This window comes from Paroedura picta, chromosome 2 (genome assembly GCF_049243985.1).
Source record: "Paroedura picta isolate Pp20150507F chromosome 2, Ppicta_v3.0, whole genome shotgun sequence".
NCBI classification, from domain to species: Eukaryota; Metazoa; Chordata; class Lepidosauria; order Squamata; family Gekkonidae; genus Paroedura; species Paroedura picta.
The window spans coordinates 115,657,490-115,678,987 of NC_135370.1; positions in this window are offsets into that span (position 1 = coordinate 115,657,490).

Sequence of the window (21,498 nt, forward strand, 5' to 3'; positions counted from 1 at the left end):
CTGAAAGCCAGAAGGCATACAAAATAGCATACATTTTGTGTTTTGTTCTAGCAATTGTTGGGCATTATATGAATTTTCAGCCTCTAATGGCCAGACCTAATGTAACATTTAGCATCCTTAAACAGCTTTTTATATTGAATTATCCTCCAAATGTGTTTTGAATTCATGTTGTTTGAAATGCTTCAGCAGCACCTCCACGAAAATGAATAAAACAAAAATATATCCAGTGTAAAGACAATTCCTTTAATCAAGCATAGCTGGATCCACTGCACTGAAACCTCTTTTTGCATATTGTCTCTGAAATGCAGCACATTTTGCTTGTATTCTCTTAAATATCATTCATCTTTTATACATCCACCTGTCCAATTCATGAACAATATATTTTACAATATTGTTTAGTATGTTCAATTCACTTTAAATTTCTGATGTGCTAGCTCCAAGGATATTTCTTATATAACTACAAAATTATAAAAATCTAACATAAAACAGGTATACCTTATTAAGTGTAGAAAAGGAAATAAATTGAAAATGCTTTATTATAACATTCATTTTCAAAAATGTACCTATTATCCATATTTCTGAAATGTTGATTGTCAGTAGATATATATTTAAATAGCTTTCCCTATATCAGAACAGAATTTATATAAAAATTTATTTCAAAGATGCAAAGAAAAATAAGTTTTTTTTAGATTTGCCTCTCTTTTTTTATCCAGGCAGTTTAAACGACTCTTCAAGATATGCTGCATTTATTTTCATGACATACAGATTGAGGGGAAAAATCCTATAGAGGAAGTTTTAACTGATCATATTATCTTTGGACATTAAACAAAACCCTTCCCTGATAGAGTGATCTTATTTAAATACGGCTCAGTCCTCTTCCTTGACAGTACCTTTTCAGATTCCCTTGTGAAGCATGGTAGTGACATGAAAACAGGAAAAAAATATCCTCACAGTAATAATGTATGGAGTAAATATTCTCAATTCAAAAATGTATGGAGTAAATATTCTCAATCTAACATAGTAATTATAGATCAGGGGCCAATTTTCCATTTGGACATGCCTTCCAACTTGTTCCCTTATGCAGTCTTAATAGATACTGATTACTGTGTATACAAATGGCTTCATAAATACAGTATGACTGAGGCAATGTACACTGAGGACAATATTAAAATTCTGATACTATTATTTGGAATCTCTCAGTTGGCATTAAGAGAGGAAACTGGTCTGCAGCTGCTTCTGTTTTGTCTTCAGCTCTCCACAGCTCTGCCACATAAAACTCTGGTGAATCCTCTTCCCCCACTATGACCCAGGTCCGCCTTTGAGTGCGGACTTCTGCCTGGGGAAGGTCCGCCTTTGAGCTGAAATGATGTTGGTGAAAATTACCAATAATGCATGCCGCTGGCAGCGGCCAAGCACAAGTTTGATGCAAGCCGCTGAAAAAGCTGTGTCAGGGAAATACAGAAGAAAGCAAAGCCTGCCGGCTGGCGAAAACACAACCAAAAGCAGTGCCGGAAAGGGAGCATGCATAATTGGGGAGGGCCACTGCCACCGAGGCTGCCCTGTGCTCCATCCTGTGGTCTCCGGCCCCTCGACTGCTGCAGGCCACTGTGCCCTGCCTTGTCCTCTGCGTCTTCTGGCTCGCCCCATTTTCAGCAGCCTGGACGCACCAAGTGAACCTGCCCTATGCATTGTCTGCACATGCGCGTGCCCTCAGCAGCCCAGCTGTCGGGCACTTCTGGCGCAGTGGCCTGCTTAACGGGCTGGGTCCGGGAAGCCCTACACTGCGCTCCCGTCCCATTTGCTCTTCATTGCCGTCTCTTCAGCCATTGCCCCTGGCTGCTCCGGGCATTGCCGCCATGCCGTTCGTACATGGCTTGCCCCGTAGCTTCCTCCTCTGCATCTTCCATCAGACCCCTACCGGCCGTAGCGACGGCCATGCATAATGGGTCTAGGAGTGTTGATCTTTCTCTTAAGCATCTTCAGAGGTTGCTTGCTGCCATTTGGATATCAAAGGACCAGGTAGCAGCAGCTGTTGGCATAACTGAGATTGGGCCAACATTATTCTCAGTTTTGCTCTACTCTCTCAGCTAACTTCAATAGGTCCATAGCCAGATTTTTGTTCTGTTTTGGGGGATTGTTATTAAGGGGACAATTTAGCATGGTGGAGTTATACATTCCCACCAACCCACATGAAAGGACCGGGTTAGCATTCTGGGCTCAATCTAAGGCCAACTATGCTGTTCTTGGCCCCTGGGCCTCCCTGCCACATGAAGCCCAGAAACTATGCTGCTCTTGGCTTGGGGAATGGTCTTTTTCCCAGAAATTCCCAATGGCATGGCATTCTCTGTGGTCAACCCCATCACCACCTTTGGGGTCTGCTCAGTGTATGCACACTTCCCTGCCAGATGAAAGGAAACCCCAGACTGGGAAGTGATCCCTTTTCCACATGTCTTCCTTCATTCTCTACAGTCAGCATCTGGGGAGTAGGAGTGTGGTTGTGCATGAGACATGCACAACCAACCAACACAGCATGAGGTTGGCAGCACAGAGTTGCTGAATAGGACTGCAGGGAAGAGGTATTCTCAAGCCAGCCAATACACTGCTTCTCCTACAGCAGGAGGAAAGCTGATTGGAGCAGGGCATGTTTTGGGTAAGACAACAACCCTTTCAGTCCTCCATGGCTATAGGCCTGAACTTCACCCTCCTCTTCTTCCAGATAAAGATTGAGAGTAGGTGGCAGGTACCCTCACTAGATAGTGGTTGCTTGCTACCACAGAGGGCACCAGCTGTTATCAGCAAATGCTGTCTTGGCACAGCATTCATTTGCTGAATCAAACAAAACAAGTGAATGAAGGGTAATGGTATCCAACAAGAATCTAGTACAGGAGCACTGGAGGTCCTGTTGCCAAGTATCCCCTGCCTCAGATCCTGTACCTAGCGTTGCATGACAGGCATTCTTCCCCGATGCTGATACCAATAATCCTGGTGCTAGAAAATCATATAGCAACACCCATAAAAGCCTCTAAACTCTTTTATTTTACTCATGGCTTCTCTCACTCCAAATATCTTAAATGGCTCTGCTAGATATCTAAATATTAGACTGTGTGAATATTACTGTGATCTAGGTATCTGTCTGGGGCAATGTTGCCATGGAGGGATATAATTAATATCTCTGTTAATTGACGCTGCGGGAGGCACTTTAAAGAGGCAAAATATAATTACGCAACTTGGAAGCTGGCCAGTAAACTTATGGATAGCACCTCCTTAATGTTAAATCAAGTCCCACAAAATTGTTAATAACCTTAGCTTGTAAGCTTTAGAGTTGCCACCTGGATGGTTTAAAACTAGTTTAGCAAGTGTTGATTTTTGTTGTTGCATGGGAATACAGAATGTAGTCTGTTAGAATATTCTCTTGTTCAGGCTTCGCTGAAATGAATGGGAACAGTGCTAAAGAACAGTAACAGTTCTGGAATGTGACCCAGTTTGGAGAATTTTCCACTGAAATATGCCCTTTATACTCCCCCCTCTTCCTAACCAGATTCTCCCACCAAATTCAGCATTAATAATATGTTACCAATATTCAAATTTCTCCTTGAGCTTTCGAACTCTGCCATTTATAGCACAATCCTATATAGAGAACCACTAATTTAAATCTATTGATTCCAGTGCATTTAGATTGGAGCAACTGCATTGGATTGCACCGTTAGTCTTGTTTCAAAATTAGAAGGGACAGATTAAGAACCCTTCAAAAAAAAAGCATTAGAATAATAAAATCATAGAGTTGGAAGGGGCCATACGGGCCATCTAGTCCAATTCCCTGCTCAATACAGGATCACTTAAGGCATGCAGGCCAAGTATCTGTCTAGCAACTGCTTGAAGACTGTCAGTGAAGGGGATCTTACCACCTCCTTAGGCAGTCGATTCCACTGCTGAAATACTCTGACTGTGAGAATTTTTTTCCTGATAACTGTCAGATTTCTTCAGTTGCCCAGAATATCTAACCAATATCATTGTCCATGTAGTTTAAAGCCATTATTTATTTATTTTTGTTTTTTTAATTTTCTGCCACTCCCGGGAATGGCTCATGGTGGGTTACAAATAGTCCATCAATTAAAACCCCAATAAAACCCCATTAAAATATCAAACAGGACATAAAATACAACATTAAATCAGAAAATATGGTGGTATAATCCCCTATTCCCCCATATGAATATCCAGTCTAATAAGGGGAATTGTAAGAGGGGAGCCATAACCCTGACCATAGATGATGCTGGTGTACTTCTGCTTAGCACTGGGGGGGGGAGGGGGGCAATTAGATCTTCTACTCAGACCTCAGCCTCAGCCATAGACCAATTGGAAAAGGTCTGTCGTGTAGGCCTTATGGAATGCAGAAAGCTCCCGCAGGGCCCGCAGCTCTTCTGGGAGCTCATTCCATCAGGCAGGGGCCAGGAGTGAAAAGGCCCTGGCCCTGGTTAAGGCCAGGTGTGCTTCTATAGGGTTGGGAACAACCAACAAGTTGGTACCCACATAGTATAAAGCTATGCAGGGCTCATAGAGTGACAACTGGTCCCTCAGATATGTGGGTCCCAGACCGTGCAGGGCCTTGAAGGCCAGATTGGTATTAAACACAATGTAATATTTTCATAGGTCACAACAATGTGTTGGTTTTTTGTTCCTTGATGCAGAAAAGGCATCTGATAACATTCAATGGAGATTCTTTCTGGTGACTTTATAAATTATGGGTTGTGGAGATATGTTTTTGAAATTTATCTGACAGATATATTCAAAATGGGAAGCAAGAATCCTGGTTAATAGAATGCTTAAATGTGAAAAAATTCAGATACTGACGTGTACTAGATAAGGCTGTCCATTATCTCCTTTATTATTTAATTTTGTTTTAGAAACAATAGCAATAGGGAGAACGACTGAAGATGGTGCCATGCTAGCCCGGTTTGTGCTGAGCTCTTGAGCCAAGCAGAGGGTCAGGAGCAAATGCACCTGGCAGACCTGAGCAGATACGCGAATCTTGCTCGCCGGTCGCCCCAGGAACCGGGAACGGCATCCTGAGGGTCCTACAGATCCGCGGAGACTGAGTTCTCCAGATCGTCGCTGCCTGTGCTCAAGGTCATGATGGTGTCCTTGTTGTAAATAACCTTCTAAGTCTGAAACGACCAGCTGATCCTGCATTCTTCCCAGATTATCTCTTACCAGACTGACAGGAACTGGAGTCTGCGAAAGTAAAGACTGAGTTTTCTGTTTTCCCACCAGCCCTCCTCCCCCTCCTTAACCGATTTACAAGGGAATCCTTTCTTCGAATGGAAGGCAAGCTAGATAAATACACTCATTAAACAAACAAAGAGAGAGCTTAAAGAAAAGAGAGACTTTAAAGATTTGTTGGAGAGAGTTCAGTGGGGGACGCTGACTTGATACGGAGATCGACAAATTGATAATTTTGGATTGCCCGAACTCCCACGAGACCTCACAAGACTTTCTGTTTATAATCTGTGACTGCTTAGAACTATGGAAAAATTAACTAAGGCACAGCTTCTTCATTTGTTATGCGAAGGGAACTCAGAGATACTGAAAGCAGTCAACAAGGTGGAAAAGGAAATCCAAGACATTAAGAAAGAGCTCTTAGACAGAATCGACAGTTTGAAAAATCAGCTGATGAAAACACAACTCAGCCAACAATACATCAAACGAGAATTCAATGTCTGGAAGTTAATCAACAGGAGTGGGAGAGAGCTAGGAACATAAAAATCAAAAGCACCTTAGAAGAATTTGGGAAAACAGATTTAAGGAAGGAAAGCACCGAAAGCCTGGAAGTCTATTTAGAGCAGGAAGTGATTTTGATTGACAAAATAAACAGAGTCTACTCAAAGGCAACTGCACGCAGGATGCAATCAAGAGATATCCCTGTGCGACTTGACAACAAGAAAGAAACACAAATACTTCAAGACCTGCCAGCAGATACATCATGGAAAAGAACACAATTTCACCTTTTGCGACCACCTGAAGAATGTGATGAACAATGGACCAATTACTTGGTCTCTCTTAGGAAAGGCAACAGTAACCTTTAGGTTAAAGCCGATATACGATGGGAACTGACTATATATTATTTGGGAAAATAATAGATTGTACCCTTATAAGTATTAATTACTTATAAGTATTAATTTTTTTCTTTTCTTTTTTTCTCTCTTCTTTAAGATAATAACAGACTATACCTTTACATGTATCAATAATTACTTGCTCAGCTGGTTGTTTCTTTCTCTCTTTCTTTTTGTAAGCGCTTATATACAACAAAAATAAAAAATATTTAAAAAAAGAAACAATAGCAATTAAAATCAGACATACAATAGAACTTCTGTGGAAATATGTTAAAGGAGAGGAGTTTAAGATGAGAAGTTATGCTGATTACCTCATTTTTATTTTGACTAATCCTAAAATATTGCTCCTATGGTTATTAGATACTTTGAAAGATTTTAGCCTCTATGCAGGGTACAAAATAAACAGAGAAAAGACTAAAATAATGGAGACAGGGGCTTCAGAACAATTGCTGAAGGATTTAAAGAAGGAAACTAGGTATGAGGTTAACCTAGAAAATTAAATACCTGGGAGTGGTCTTAGACAAGGACTTGAAAAAACTTATTTGAAAACAATTATTTGCCACTATGGAAGAACATACAGGAAGACCTGCATCCTGGTCAGAGTGAATGGCAACTATTAAAATGAACATCCTACCTAAGTTATTTTTTTTTTAATTTTAAACAATTCTGTTGGGAATCAAGGCATACAAATTGCAAAGCATTATAAACAAATTTATATGGAAAAATAACAGACTAAGGATAGCTTTTAAAATTCTTCAGGATGATAATAAAAGGGGAGTACAAAGTGTGTCAAATCTAAAACTATATCTTCACACAGCAGAGTTACTATGGCTAAAAAAGACTGGATTATGGATCTGGTATTTGAGAAGTTTGGTTTAAAAGAAGGTTTATATAGTCTCTTATGGTCTACACATAATATCAAGAAAAAAGTCAATCTAAATTATTGGATACTTTAGTAAACATCTGGAAAATATACAAATAAAAATTAACATTTCATTCATCTCTGTTGAAATCTCCAATGGAGGCTTACTTTGACAAAGCCCCAGAATAACACACCTGACCTTGACCTGGGCCAGGGCTTTTTTGATCCTGGCCACTAGCTGGTTCAATGAGCTCCTGGAAGAGCTGAGGGCCTTGAAGGAGCTTTCTCAGTTTTATAGGGCCCGTAAAACAGAGCTCTTCCACCAGGTCTTTGATTGTGGCCAGGTTTCAGGGACAACTGGGACCCCTCCTTTGGCCAGTGCTATTCCACTCTGCAATCTTGTACCTGTGATGTTTTGACTGTAATTTTGGGAAGGATTGGGGATTATGCTGCCATTTTATGGGTTTAATGGTACTGGGTATTATGATTTCTTTTAATAGGGTTTTAATTTGTCTTCGTGTAACCTACCATGAGTCTTCCGAGAGTGGCAGGATAAACATCTAAATAATAAATAAATAAAATAAATAAGCTGAATACCACCAAAGAGACAGAATGCAGCAAACCAGCTGGAAAGAAACATGTCCTATGCATTCATCTGCACACTCTTGTAGAAGTTCTCTTGATTTTCTCTCAACAGTATCAATCCTGTCTTAAAATTCAATTCAGTGCAGAAAATTGTGTGTGTGTGTGGGGGGGGGGTGTTGGACAGTTTCTCTGAACTGTCTTCATGAACAATGGCTTTTGGGGAGGCGAAAAAAACAAATCATGCCAAAATTCATTCAGTTACTTCTCTTTCACCTGCCTTTTCTTTGTGCATTTCATAGCTTTTTTTTACCATCAACTTGTGCTACTGTTGATGTCCCCATATTCAAAAATATAAGCACTGATGTTCTTATCTTGGCATCAGTCTCCATGTCATCTGCCTGCCATATCATTTGATATTTTAATGATCTAAAAACTAAATTGTGCCACATTTAAGAAGACCAGAAATGAAAGAAGAACTTGGCTGGCTGTGAAAGGCAGAGCTTTCCTGAACCATTGAGACAGATGTTTTCACAAGTTGTCACTGTTTCCCTCTTTTCCCTTTGCATGTCGTAATGTTATGATCTCTGATCCTATCCATATGGATAGTAGCTTAGCCTGTTCCAAATGCCTGAAGCAGAGCTCATGTTTGTCATAGCAATTACGAGAAAAAGCAATGCTTCATATATTTCTATCAAGGAATACATTAAGAAATAGGACTTTAATCAAGAGTGGCATGTGTGCGTGTTTTATGCAGACTCTTCCACATGCTGTAAAAATTATCCACTTTGGGGACAAATGTCAAGAAGATCTGAAAAAGTAGACAAAGGTTTTTGTTCATTGTGGATGGCCCCTCACATTGCCTTGTTAACCAGGTCATGATCTGTACAGCCATCAAACTGAGCAAGCTTATAAAGAAAAGGAGAAAACGTGCACTCATCTTGACCTTATTCTAAACATCACTTATGTATACTAGAGCTAGGATAGACTGTTAACTCTTGAAGTTACAACAATGCTAAGCCTTCCATTACCTCCATTCTTATATTTAGGGGTTTCTCTTCATTGACTTGCAGCCTGTGGTCACGATGGAATCTGAAATGTGAACACAGCATACTTAGCATTTTACCACTAAAGACAAGATGGCAAAAAACTTCTTCCTTGTGTCTAGAGAGTTTATACTCTCCCTCAACTCATACTTCTCTGGGTCAACATTTCTTTTCCTGCTCTCCCCAAGATAAACAGATACAATTTAGGTTTATTTAAAATATGTGTCAGCCACCTTTATTCCTATGGAGGAGAAGGTGGCTGACAATGTTACAATAATACATGAATTCTTTAAAAGAACAACAAAAAATGTAAAACTACAATTTAAGACAGTTTTAATTAAAGTCCTAAATAAAAAAATCCAGCTGTTTCCAAAAGATCAAAATTGACAGGGTTAGGCACATCTCCCTGGAGATGTTCCTTAACCATAGGGCTGCCTCTGAAAAGACCCGCTTTTTTGTATCCAACAAATGAGCATCTTTGATTGATGAGACATTCAAGAGGGTCTCTTCCTGTGATCTTAATTCCTGGGTAAGAACATATGGGAGAAGACAGGCCTTCAGTACCCTGGTACCAAGCTGTCTAGGGCTTTAAAGGTCAGAAACAACATCTTGAATTGGGTTCAGGACTTTATAGGTAACCAGTTTAAATGCTGTAATATTGGGATCACATGGTCCTGACAGCTGGCCCTAAACTAGTCACAGTATTTTGCATGAGCTACAGCTTCCCCTCACTCTTAACTGGTAACTCTAGTAGAGTGCATTGCAGTAGTCCCATCTGGATTTGACTAAGGCACAAATCACTGCACCTTGTTCTGACTCATCCAGGAACAGATGTATCTGATGCAGCTGCCAAAGCTAGGCAAAAGCACTTCAGACCATTGCAGCCAGCTGATTTTCAAAGCTGTTTGCTGTGTTGAATAGCACTCCCAAGCTGTGAACCTGGATTTTCAAAGGGAATATAACTCCATCCAAGGCAGGAGAGATCTGCCTTGGATGTCCCAGCGCTTCTACTAATCCAAAGAATGTCAGTCTTGTCAGGATTAAGTTTCAGCTTGTTCATTCTCATTCAGACCATTACTGACTCCAACCACCTGTTCAGAACATCAATGGCATTACTGGAATTAGGTGGAAAGAAAGGTAAAGCTGGGTGTCATCTGCACCTTAGTCACACTACAGCCCAAACCTCCTGATGACCTCCCTTCTTCTTTTGTCTCCTCTAACTGAGGCAGCTCTCTCTCTCTCTCTCTCTGTATGTATGAGGGAGGGCCGTATTTGTGGGTGAGCAGGTTGTTGCCTGTTAGAGTGTGCTTTGTGTTAAGTATTGTTAAGTGCTTTTGTCTGTGCCTCATTGAATAACTGTGTGGTGTGGCAGTGAGCAACAGAGGGATTGTAATCCCTGCCCTGTGCTATGACCCTGTGAGCCTAAAGGCTCCTCTTCACCAGAGCCACAAGCCTTTGGAGTGAGCTGAAGGGAAAGAGCCAAAGGGCTCTTGTCCTGTGGTTATTTGTCTGGGGATCACCAAACTACTTACTCCTGAAGATAAAGATTATGAAATCAAGGAATCAATTTTTGGAAGATATGGATACTCAGGGCCCACAGCCAGTCACCTGCAAGGAGTGTGCCATGTTTGTTTTCCTCCCTGAACACAAGATAGACTACACTTGTCAGAAGTGTAAATTGGACTTTTAGAGGAGAAGATTAGGGGCCTGGAGGAGAGGATTACAACATTGCATAAAATCAAGGAGAGGATTTCATTTATAGGAGCAGTGCAAACCTGCATATGAAGGAAGATAACATTCCAAAGGAGAATGGGGGGATTGACTTCCTTATGGAGCTTCCCTTCACTGCTACAATGTGAGCCTGAAGGTATCAAGCCAGATGGCACTCAGAGCAATTGGATCTCAAGAACAGATTTCAAGTCCATACAGAGGAGATAGGAGTAGCATTGAGGTAGAGGGAGCAACAAAACAAATTCAAAGATAGAGTGAAGATAGTATGGAAACTTTGAGGAAATGGCATTTGAAGGAAAAGGAAAGTGTTGGTCATTGGTGATTCTCTGCTGAGGGGCATGGAACAGCCTGTGGCTAGGCATGATCCCCTCATTTGAGAAGTATGTTGCTTGCCAGGGGCAAAGATTAAAGATATGGGCAGGATGCCAAAACTGATAAAAACCTATGGATCCCTACTCATTTGTGATGGTCCATGTGGAAATGAATGACACAGCCATCAACATAATTGCACACATTAAGGCTGACCATGAAGATCTTGGGAGGCAGCTGAAATGAATGGGCACAAGTGGTTTTCCCTTTGATACTGCCTGTCAAGGGAAGAAGAATGAGTTGGGAGCTGAAGATAATGGTGGTGAACTGCCAGCTGCATTGGTGGTGGTGATAGGTGGGATTTGGATTCTGATATGATGGGATAGGTTTTCAAGGAGAAGACTGCTAGCACAGGATCGGCTTCACTTATCCAGTTTGGGGAAGAATGTGTTTGTCAGGAACCTGGAGATATTCATCAGGAGAGCTTTAAACTGATGATAGAAGTATAAGGTGACCAGATTGTCCCACTTTTGGAGGGACATCTGGGAGTACCTGGCAAATTGTACTTATGTTGAAATTAAAAATATATATTACAATACGATTTTTGCATTCTATGCGTTCTATGAAACTTTTTGTTGCTCCATATAGACCAAATTTTTAATCAAGATTTCCCCCCCCACCCCCGGTCAATGTTGTCCCATTTTACCATTGTTAAAATCTGGTCACCTTATACAAGTGGAAGGAAATGTCCAACATAGGGGCTCTAATGCAGGAGAACAAATACCGATAGCCCACTTGGGAAAGGTGGGTCAAATAGTATGAAAGGTAAAATGCTTCAGGTGCATATATAGCAATGCCCAAAGCATGGGTAATAAAAAAGGAAGTGCTTCTGATACAGAAAGGGATGTAGACATTACAGAAACTTGGAGGAATGATTCCCATGACTAGAATGCTAGTAGTGGATGAATATGAGTTGTTCAAAAGAAACAGGAAAGGTCAAAGAGGAGGTGGAGTGGTGCTGCATGTGAGGAGAGGGCTTGCCTGTCAAGAGTTACTAGAAGAGGAGAGTGACTCTTCATTGGAAAGTATCTGGGTGAAGATAAGGTGGGAGAAACAAAGGGCCATTCCGCACCGGGATCCATGTAGCAAATTGTTTGCTGAACGAAAAATCGCCATTTTAAATAGTGGAATTCGACGTAACACATACCTGCCTTTGTAGTAGAATCCAGTTGTGTTTCTATCATTTCCCACAGGGTTCCGGTCTCGGTAAAAATTGCTAGAAAGGAAGCGCTATTGCTGAGCTGTGTCCCGCCCCTGGCCATCAAGCAGCCAATGGGCGGCCGTTATCATGCTCCCAAACAGCCCCTTTCCCTTTAAGGAAGGTTTTTTTTAAAAAAACACACACACACACACCTGTTGCAACGAATCTGCGTTGATTCGTTGCAATGGAGAGACCCATCCAGCTAGCAGGTAATGTTTGAGCTGCCATTTCATCGTTGCCACGCTCCCCCCCCCGAGTGAAAAAAAAATCCCCCTCCCCTCATGGGCGCGATTTTCGGCCGAAAACAGTGTGAAAAATAAAGTGAAAATAAACCAGCAAACGGGCCTCTGCGATGCTCGTGCTTGGTGACTTTAAACAGAGGGACTGCAGCCGGGGAAGCCTCACTGGGTAAACGAAGGCTTGCCAGTGCGTTGATCTCCGCTCGCTTGGAGAAAAAAAAATGGCGATCGCTTCGCCGGAAGATCAGAGGAGAGAGCCAGGGGGAGGGACTTTGCAGAAACCACAACAATGGTAATGCACAGAACTTTCGTGCTAGTGTTGCAGATTGGTTGTAGGAGTGTAGTGCTTTCCGGAGGGTGAATCCACTTTTTGGGATTTCCCTGAAAGCGCTACAACGAAGCGCTTTTTGCGGATCGGTTTCAGGAGTGTTGCAGATTGTCAACGACGTTGTGCATAACGGCAAAACTGTAGCAATTTCAATTAATAACCATTGTGCTATTTTGGACGAATGCGGAACGGCCCAAAGAATTTAGTGGTTAGCATCTGCTACAGAACACCTAACCAGAATGAATATGTGGACACTGCCAACCTTAAGCAGCTTAATAGTTTATCTGGGCAAGAGGATCTTGTAATTATGGGTGGCTTCAATTTCCCTGATGTGTCCTGGGAAACAAACCCTGCTAAGGATCTATAGTTGGACAACTTTCTGACCTGCCTGGATAACAATTTCATTTATCAAATGGTGGAAGAATCTATGAGAAGCTCAGCCATACTCAACTTAATACTGACGAATAGGCAACAGCTGGTTGGTTGGAAGAAGGAGGTGGTATTACAAACATAACTAGGAAAACTAGGGTCTTAGAACAGAGTCTATATATCCAGATATACAGCGATAATACAGTGATAATGCCTATATAATGCCTACATAATGCCTACATATAATGCTTACAGTGATAATGCCTATATCTGAGACAATGGGGCATCCTGGATTACTTGGTTTGTGTATTTGGGCAGAAGACAAAACATACTTGGTTGTGGTTCCTTCTTCTTAAATGTGCAGTGATAATTCATTTATAATCTAGTTTAGATCTTTTTTGTATTCTTGAATGGGGTCTGAGTCCAGTTGTTATGCAGTCTGATTTATTCATGATGGCAATAGCTTCCGCTTTGTCTGCCTCTTTAATTATAATACATGGATTGCTCCTGAGACTGTCTATGGCCTTCCTTTCAGCATGAATGAGAATCTGGTATGTATGTTGTTGCTTGTTGATCACCAGTTTGGACCCTATGGTAACAGCATTCGGTGTAGAGATCCAGTGTGGCATTATGACAATTAGGAGGAGTCCATGTGGAGTCTGTTATTATGTAGCATTGACCATTTATGCACTGGAGGTTTCATGCCATGCTGCAGGCTGGACTTTTAGTCATGGCAGGTTTCCCCACTTCTTCCTGCACCCACACGGGGAAGAATTTTGCCTGGTCACCTCATCTACCTCCAATTTGTGCTCCTGCATGGGAACATGGGCAGTGAAGTTCCAAGTGCATAAACAGTCATTGTTTTGATGGTATGCGGTGGTAGGTATTTTGTTTGTTAGTGGTTGGAGGAATGGTAGCTCCAATAGATTGTGTGATGAGAAGTTGCTGCCTGCTTTTTCTTGTTAGAATCATAGAATCATAGAATCATAGAGTTGGAAGGGGCCATACAGGCCATCTAGTCCAACCCCCATCTAGCTCTATGCAGGATCAGCCCTAAGCATCCTAAGGCATCCAAGAAAAGTGTGTATCCAACCTTTGCTTGAAGACTGCCAGTGAGGGGGAGCTCACTGTAATTGTTGTGTTATTACATTTGTGTTATTGCATTTGAAAGTACTCCAAGTGTAGATGGCAGGAAAAGGCTTCCAGGTCCCCACAGAACTGGATCTTCTGTGTGGATTTCATGGGGCAGAATGAAAGACCACATGAAAAAAATATTTCATCTGCTGGATTAAGACTGTTCTGTGACAAGTTGACAATATTGTGGGAAGAATTCTTGTTATTAAGATTAGTAGCTTATAGGTTAGAGAGGTTTTGTTTTTTGTTTTTTTTGAGTGGTTGCTTCAGCAATTCCAATTGAGAACAGTAGGTATTTCCTGTGGAAATTTTGCCAAGCAGGTTCATTCCTTATAAAAATGTCCAGTTGATCAGCTTCTGTGTCATAGATCAGATGTTTAAGTAGTTTCCTAGAGAATGTGAGACATAGTTTTTTTGCATAGTCAAGAGGACCAGTGGATTCTAGAGGATCCTTAATTCTCAGGCACTTAAGCATAATATCCAGATGTTTGCATAAGAAAGTTCCATCTATGTCTTGATATTTTCAGTATTTTACTTTGGAATTTTCATGTCCTTTTTCAATATCCTTTGAAAATATATACCACTTGAAAAAACATTTTGTACCAATTTTTTCTTCATGTAAATTTGATACCTTTCCTTCATATTCTTATGGCTGCATAGATATCTGTTCTTTAAGGTTTTGCATGCACTTACTCATACCTTTTTATTCATGTTCATCTTGCACTTCTAGCTGGAGTAAAATCTTGTATATCCATGGTAGTAAATGCTCTTTTTGTTTTGTTTTATAATCAGCTGTTGAAATTCAGCTGCATCTCTTTGAATTCTACCTTCTGGACTCATGATCTCTTAGTCTTGAATAATGGTAATGTATCAACCATTGAATGTTTACACCTTCATCTTTAATACCTTTTCAAGACTTGATTTTTTCCTGACTATTTATAAATATGCCATAAATTAAAACTTATATGGGGTGGTCCAAATTGTTTTGTGGTACAGTTTGTCCCCAGCATCTATCTATGAAATTCTCCTGTGGCAGCTGGCACAAGAAGTGAGATTCGAACCAGGAAACCGCATATATACCCTCAAAAGGGAGCATCCCCTGACTGTGTGAAAGTATGACATGTGGCAGTCCAAGCCTTATTTCTGGAGTGCAGAGCTTTCAAACTCATCTCAATGTTTTAGACTGACTTCATGAATAAGTCACAAATAAGTAATGAATAAGGAACTGGGAACTGACTTCAGACTCCTTTCTCAAGCTGTGTAAATGAAAATGGATGTTTTGCAAGGAATCATTATAAACACATAGAACTAAATCATCCCTTGGGGTGAGTCGAATGGAGAGAGTTTCCCAAGGAATAAATTGGGCCAGCATATTGACAAATGTATCATTTATTCAAACAGTTTAAATGGATTTGGCAGGAAATGACCACTTGTCTGAAGAACATTGTTATTTTCCAGGGTATTTCAGTTTCTGTTCATAGCCTAATTTTCTTGTTAGTTCCAGGAGGTCTTGAGCACGTTCCTGTAATTCTCACTGTGAGCATGTGTCCAGTTAATTTAAATCACATTAAAACTCATTATTGTTTTCTTCCGGTCACATTGAAATTATGTTCTTAGGTTTTAGCTTTCAAACGGTGGCAATGCAACTTCACTCTGTTAGCCTATCATCTGGCTTCCTGCTTCACCGTTTAGCCTTTAGAGAATTGGAAGCATCACCCCATCACATCATTTAGTGGGATATGAGAACAAGCTTCCTAATGATGTTTTCATTTGAATTGCAAAACTTTGCCTTCATTTTAACCTACAGCTATGGAAAGCAGTCCAGTAGCACACCCATAATGTTTTTTAAATAGACATCTGGGCCATGGACTATAACAACATTTTAAGATGTGGAATAGCATGTTTCTTAACCCACATTAGTATCACAATTATATATATAGGGGTAATGAATAAATGTATTCTTCTTTGAATATGATAAATAACCTTCTTGAGTAAAGAATTTAAAAAATGAAGCACTGGTATTTTTTTTTAATTGAAGGTAATGGTTAATGGTCTGGGGGGGGGGGGCAGTATCACTTTCATTTTACTTCCTGCATACTGTGTTTGGAAAATCAGTATGTATAACCTCAAAATTTGTTTTTATCTTTAATGTAGATGTTAAAGTAGACAGCAGGGATGTTGCTGAGGTTTATAATAATGGATTTTCAGGATGGCTGGGTATCTTGACATATAATCCAACACTGACAGTTGCTGAGTCTTGTAGGGCAAAATCATAGCAACAAACTGAGGTTATAACTGGAAGCCACAGTATCTATTGTTAAAGCATAATGGCAATATAGGTCAGTATAGGGGCAGAACATGGTGACAAAAGGACAGAAAACCAAAAGAAAATTCTTTGTTCCACTAAGATAGATGTTGTTGCCATTATATGGGCTTATAAATCTCCTGCTTTAAGCAATATTATTCACAAATGATAGCAGGATCAAATTCCTACGAAAACCTTATGCTTTCAGTCCAACGAAATCAGGTGCAGCGACTGCAAATCAGCTTAATAGCTCTGTTGATGAAACACATCTGCTTCCTTGATGAGGAACCTAGAAAGGAATTGGTATCAAACCTTAGATTGTTGTGAGTCAATTGCTCTTGCTTATCAGCTGGTTAAACCAAATCACCTAGAATGCTGTCTGCTGTCCTACTCCTTATTACCATTCCTTTGTCATCCATCAACATGCCATACCACAATGGGATGGAGGCTGGTGCTGGGACAGGAAGAAGAAGAGTTGGTTCTTATATGCCATTTTTCTCTACCTGAAGGAGTCTCAAAGTGGCTTGCAGTCACCTTCCCTTTCCTCTCCCCACAACAGACACCCTATGAGGTGGGTCTGTACATTTTCCAAGCACAATACAGCCCCGTGTTCAACACGGCCCATAATTTCGGCCAGAAATTGCATGGGGGGGGTAACTTTAAGAGCGTATAAACGATTCAGCGCCAGCTCCTACGCCAGTGAAAAAGGACTTTCTGATACATTGAATGAACAAATATGTGTTGCTACAGGTGTTTTCGGGTTTTTAAAAAACAGTTTTTAAAGGGAAGCACGAACACAACAGTTAATCGGCTGCTCTGTTTGATTGACAGCCAGGGGCGGGAGGAAGTGCGGAAAAATATCACCTCCTTTGTTGTGATTTTGGTGAGACTGGAAACTTGTGCATTACGAGAACAGTGCTAGTGGGAGAGCCTATTTTCCAATAGAAACAGATGTGTGTGTTACCGAGACCTGCCACTATTGATTGCAGCGCTTTTCAATAGCGCACAGATTTAGCAACATTGCCCGTTTTGTGGAATGTCCCTGTGTAATTGTAGCAGTTTTGCTTGCCTAATTGATATAGAGAAGTCATCAAATCTGGGTGGGAAGTTGTGTTCAAAATGCATCTCTTAGGTTAGTCTTTATAAAGAAGCTTAACTTCAGTTTAGGGAATTAGAGCAGATGATTTCAAACTCCTCTTCAGCAATGTTGTTTCCTGCAGTAGCTTCTGGCTTTTCGCTGGGCCTGCAAAATGGAGCTCTTCCACCTGGTCTATGGTTGAGGCCAGGGCGAGAAGAAGATCTATCTCCCCCCCCCCAAAGAAGGAGTACTCCACCACTTTCCATCTGTGGTGGTCAGCTGTTCCCCTTGTCCCCCAGCGGGGGTAGGTGGGAGTTGGTTGCCACCGTGTTTTCTTGGCAGATTGTAATTTAACTATTGGTTTTAAGGGGATTTTAGGGGATTTTATTTACCTATTTTATCTGTAACCCACCATGAGCCAGCTCTGCTGAGATTGGCAGGCAATAAATTCAAGTAGTAGCAGCAGTAGTAGCAGCAGTAATATCACATATGAAAGAGCCTATAGAAGTGGCATTATATTGGAATTATACACAGTGTTAAAATACAATCGTTTTTTATGTATTTTTATCCCATTTTATGTATTATGAGTTTGCTGCCTGATTGCAATGAATATGGTCTGGTTTCAAGTGGCATCAGAAGGAATCAGAGTTTTTGACAAAAAAATGTAATTTAATGACTGTAGATGAATCCTGATCTTACACTAATTGTTAGGAGATGGTCTCCTGATAGCTCTTGAATGAAATAACTTACAGAGTTTGGAGATGCTGTCACCTTTCCAGCTGAGAGCAATGTCTATGATCAAAGTTCTGTGATCAAAGATCTGTGAGCAAATAACACTCCGCAGATTGTAAGAAAGGAGAGACAAAGCAGGGAGCTGGCTTAAAGTGAAGCACCATGAGATGCAGTGATTCTCATTATGAGGATCTGTTGCAATGTAAGAATATGTAGGAATATGCACTTATGAGGCATTTGTATAGCTGCAAATATTAATTTTAAATTTATTTTTAAAATATGTATCTAGAGCTGAGAAATCTCGCAAACCCTGGTACTTCTTGCTAGAGAGCCAGTTTGGTGTAGTGGTTAGGAGTGCGGACTTCTAATCTGGCATGCCGGGTTCGATTCTGCGCTCCCCCACATGCAGCCAGCTGGGTGACCTTGGGCTCGCCATGGCACTGATAGAGCTGTTCTGACCGGGCAGTGATATCAGTGCTCTCTCAGCCTCACCCACCCCACAGGGTGTCTGTTGTGGGGAGAGGAATGGGAAGGCGACTGTAAACCGCTTTGAGCCTCCTTCGGGTAGGGAAAAGCAGCATATAAGAACCAACTCTTCTTCTTCATATAATACGCCAATCTTGCCAATCATATAATAATTTCTTGGGCATATAAAGAAGATGTTGGATGTTTGGGGATTAGGTGATCAGCCTTTATAATATTTATTTAAATCATATTGAAGGGTGGCATGACCTGCTTCATCATGTTCAAGTAGAAACCCCAGTCCTTCGCATAAGCACCCAAAATGATCACTAAATGACTTGCCACTTGAGGTGTTTGAAATTCCATGCTCAATGCTTTTCTCTGTACTTTTTATTGTATCATTTTAGCAAATTAATGGCTTGTGTTGTACATTTTATAAGCAATGATAATGTCATCTCAGTGTGCTCTCAAGGTCCTTGCAGGAATTCTTGCTTTAAATGTCTGGTCTGGTGGGATCCATCATGGAAAGAACCACATTTTGGCTCTCCTCGCTCGCTAATTATTTCCATTTTTGAAAGTGGGAAGAGAGATGACCTTGGCATTGATTGCTAGAATGCTTTCAAGAAACTATGCTTTCAATAGTGACAGGTGCCTCTCCTCTCAGCTTAAAACTGACATCAGGAACTTGCATCAGTAGAATTTCTTATGCTTTGTTATAAGAACTGAACTAAAATAAGGATACATTTCATTCACACTTTTGCCACAAATGTGAAATGCCCCAATATTTGGAAATCTTTTTTTTTAAGATGGCATCAAAAATGGCTGTTTCATATGCTTCCTCTATAAACTCTAGGTAGGCACAGTATGGTTATCATATATTAAAATCTGACTGGCTACATGACATTGTCAACAAAACAATTCAATATGGGTGTAAGAAGCAGGGTTTCTAAAACAGACACTGTACATTTTGTGCTATGTCATTTTGGGTTGATGCTCAAAGTTGCCTCCTCTGGTCTCTATTATCTTTACCATAGATGATAGGGAAAATTAACAGAGCATCAACTTGTATAAAACATTTTTTCTCCACAATTACTCAGAGATATGAAATTGGGTCTATAAGGTGGTAATTTCCTGTCCAGAGTGGGTAAATGGGAAGTCTAGTAGAAAGCAGTCAGATTACAAGAAAATATTTAATTTCTTTCCCAGATTTTTCTGCTTCATTTAATCTAGAGAAGGAGTGAAAGTGGAGCAAAATAAAGAAAACTGCAGCAAAATAAAGAAAACCAATATTCCAGTGGATACTTACTAATTGTTGATGGCACTCCAGTGTGTATAAGAAATCAAATTTCAAATGGCAAGAATCTACATTATAGAATGGTAGAAAATTATAGAGAGAATCTCTCATCCTAATCCCATTGGTGACACTAACATGATATGTAACCATGCAATCTACCCTAGATATAGGCACCAGTGTGAATAACAAAGTTATTACATTGGTATTAAAATAGCCTATGTAGCTACAAAATCAATTTGTTTATGCAGAAAAGACCAAATTAGGACTCTTTTTGCATATTGTAGAAACTTCAGTTATGAGGAAGTAGTGAAAGAGGATCCATGAAAAATGTACTTTTCCTTTCATACTTTTTGAATTTCTCACAAAAGGAAGAGTTAAAGATACACAATTTTGGAAGAGATATATTTTCTTACTAAGTTAGATGCTGTAAGAAGTTGGGGTGAGAAGAGTGAGCACTAAAATATATTTTGCCAAGAAAACTCCCATTCAGTCAATTGCCAGTCTTCTCATGATGCTGTTAGCTGGCAGACCCCCCCTCCCACTGCGGGGTAGTTTATAGACCACCATTCAGAAACACCCTTAATATCACAATATTGATTTGCAGCACACCGCCTGAACAAAATAATGTGGAAACATATGAGCTGTTTCACTAATGGGTTCCTTCCCATCCAAAAGAAGTGCATACAGTACATTTGGCACAATGGGTTCTCTGAGAGCCAGTAATTTATCTTGTCAATTTGTCAATCTCTCTTTCCCTTTATGGCCACAGACCTCAATTAGCAGTTCCTAACAGCCTGTCCCACCTTGATAGCTTCCAGTCCAGTACTCAAAGGGTCATCCAGAAAACATTAACCCCCTTCTACTCAAGTAGAGCAATCACCATTATTGTCTATCTTCTGAGAACCTGTTGAGGTTTCTCCTAGACTCAGAGCATTGTCCACAGCTGAACAAACCCATGACATGTCTCCGTTGCTCATTGACACACAGGAAATCTCATCAATGCATTGTTTTAGGGGTTAGAATGTCAGTATAATCTGAGGTAAAATTTTCCCTTTAGAACAGAACATCTCTGTGTGTATGTTCTTGGATCTGATATTACCATACCTACTTGAGTTTAGGTCTCTGCTTTCTATCCATGAAGCACTGGCTATTTTGCAGCTGAATGTGCTGACTTCCCTCTCACATCAGATAGGAAATATTTTGTCTTTTTCACAAATGTCACCCTTGTTTTCTGTAGACCAACTGGTGTCTGTGTGTTTTACATGTTTTATGTGCTTGTTTATACTGATTTGATTCTCTCCAATAAAGAAAACTTCCAGCTTATAGCTGTATGGTTTACTTAGGGCCATTCCGCATGACTTAAATGTAGCAGAAGTCTTACCTTATGTAAACGCTACTAATTTAATGTTCTGCATGACATCACAAACAAACCGCAAAACTCCTGTGAAACTCCAGCAACAATTGGAATTTTATAGAGCTTAGGGGGAAATCCGGAAAAGTGGATTCCCCCTGAAAAAACTGCTATGCTTCTGAGCACAAGCGAAAGACATGTGTGTTCTCAAAATAGCGGTAGAAAGAATGTCCCTCCCTAGCTCTCGCTCCCAAGCTTCCAGAGATGCAATCGCCATTCCCCCCCCCCCCTTAAACCAGTGAAAGCAA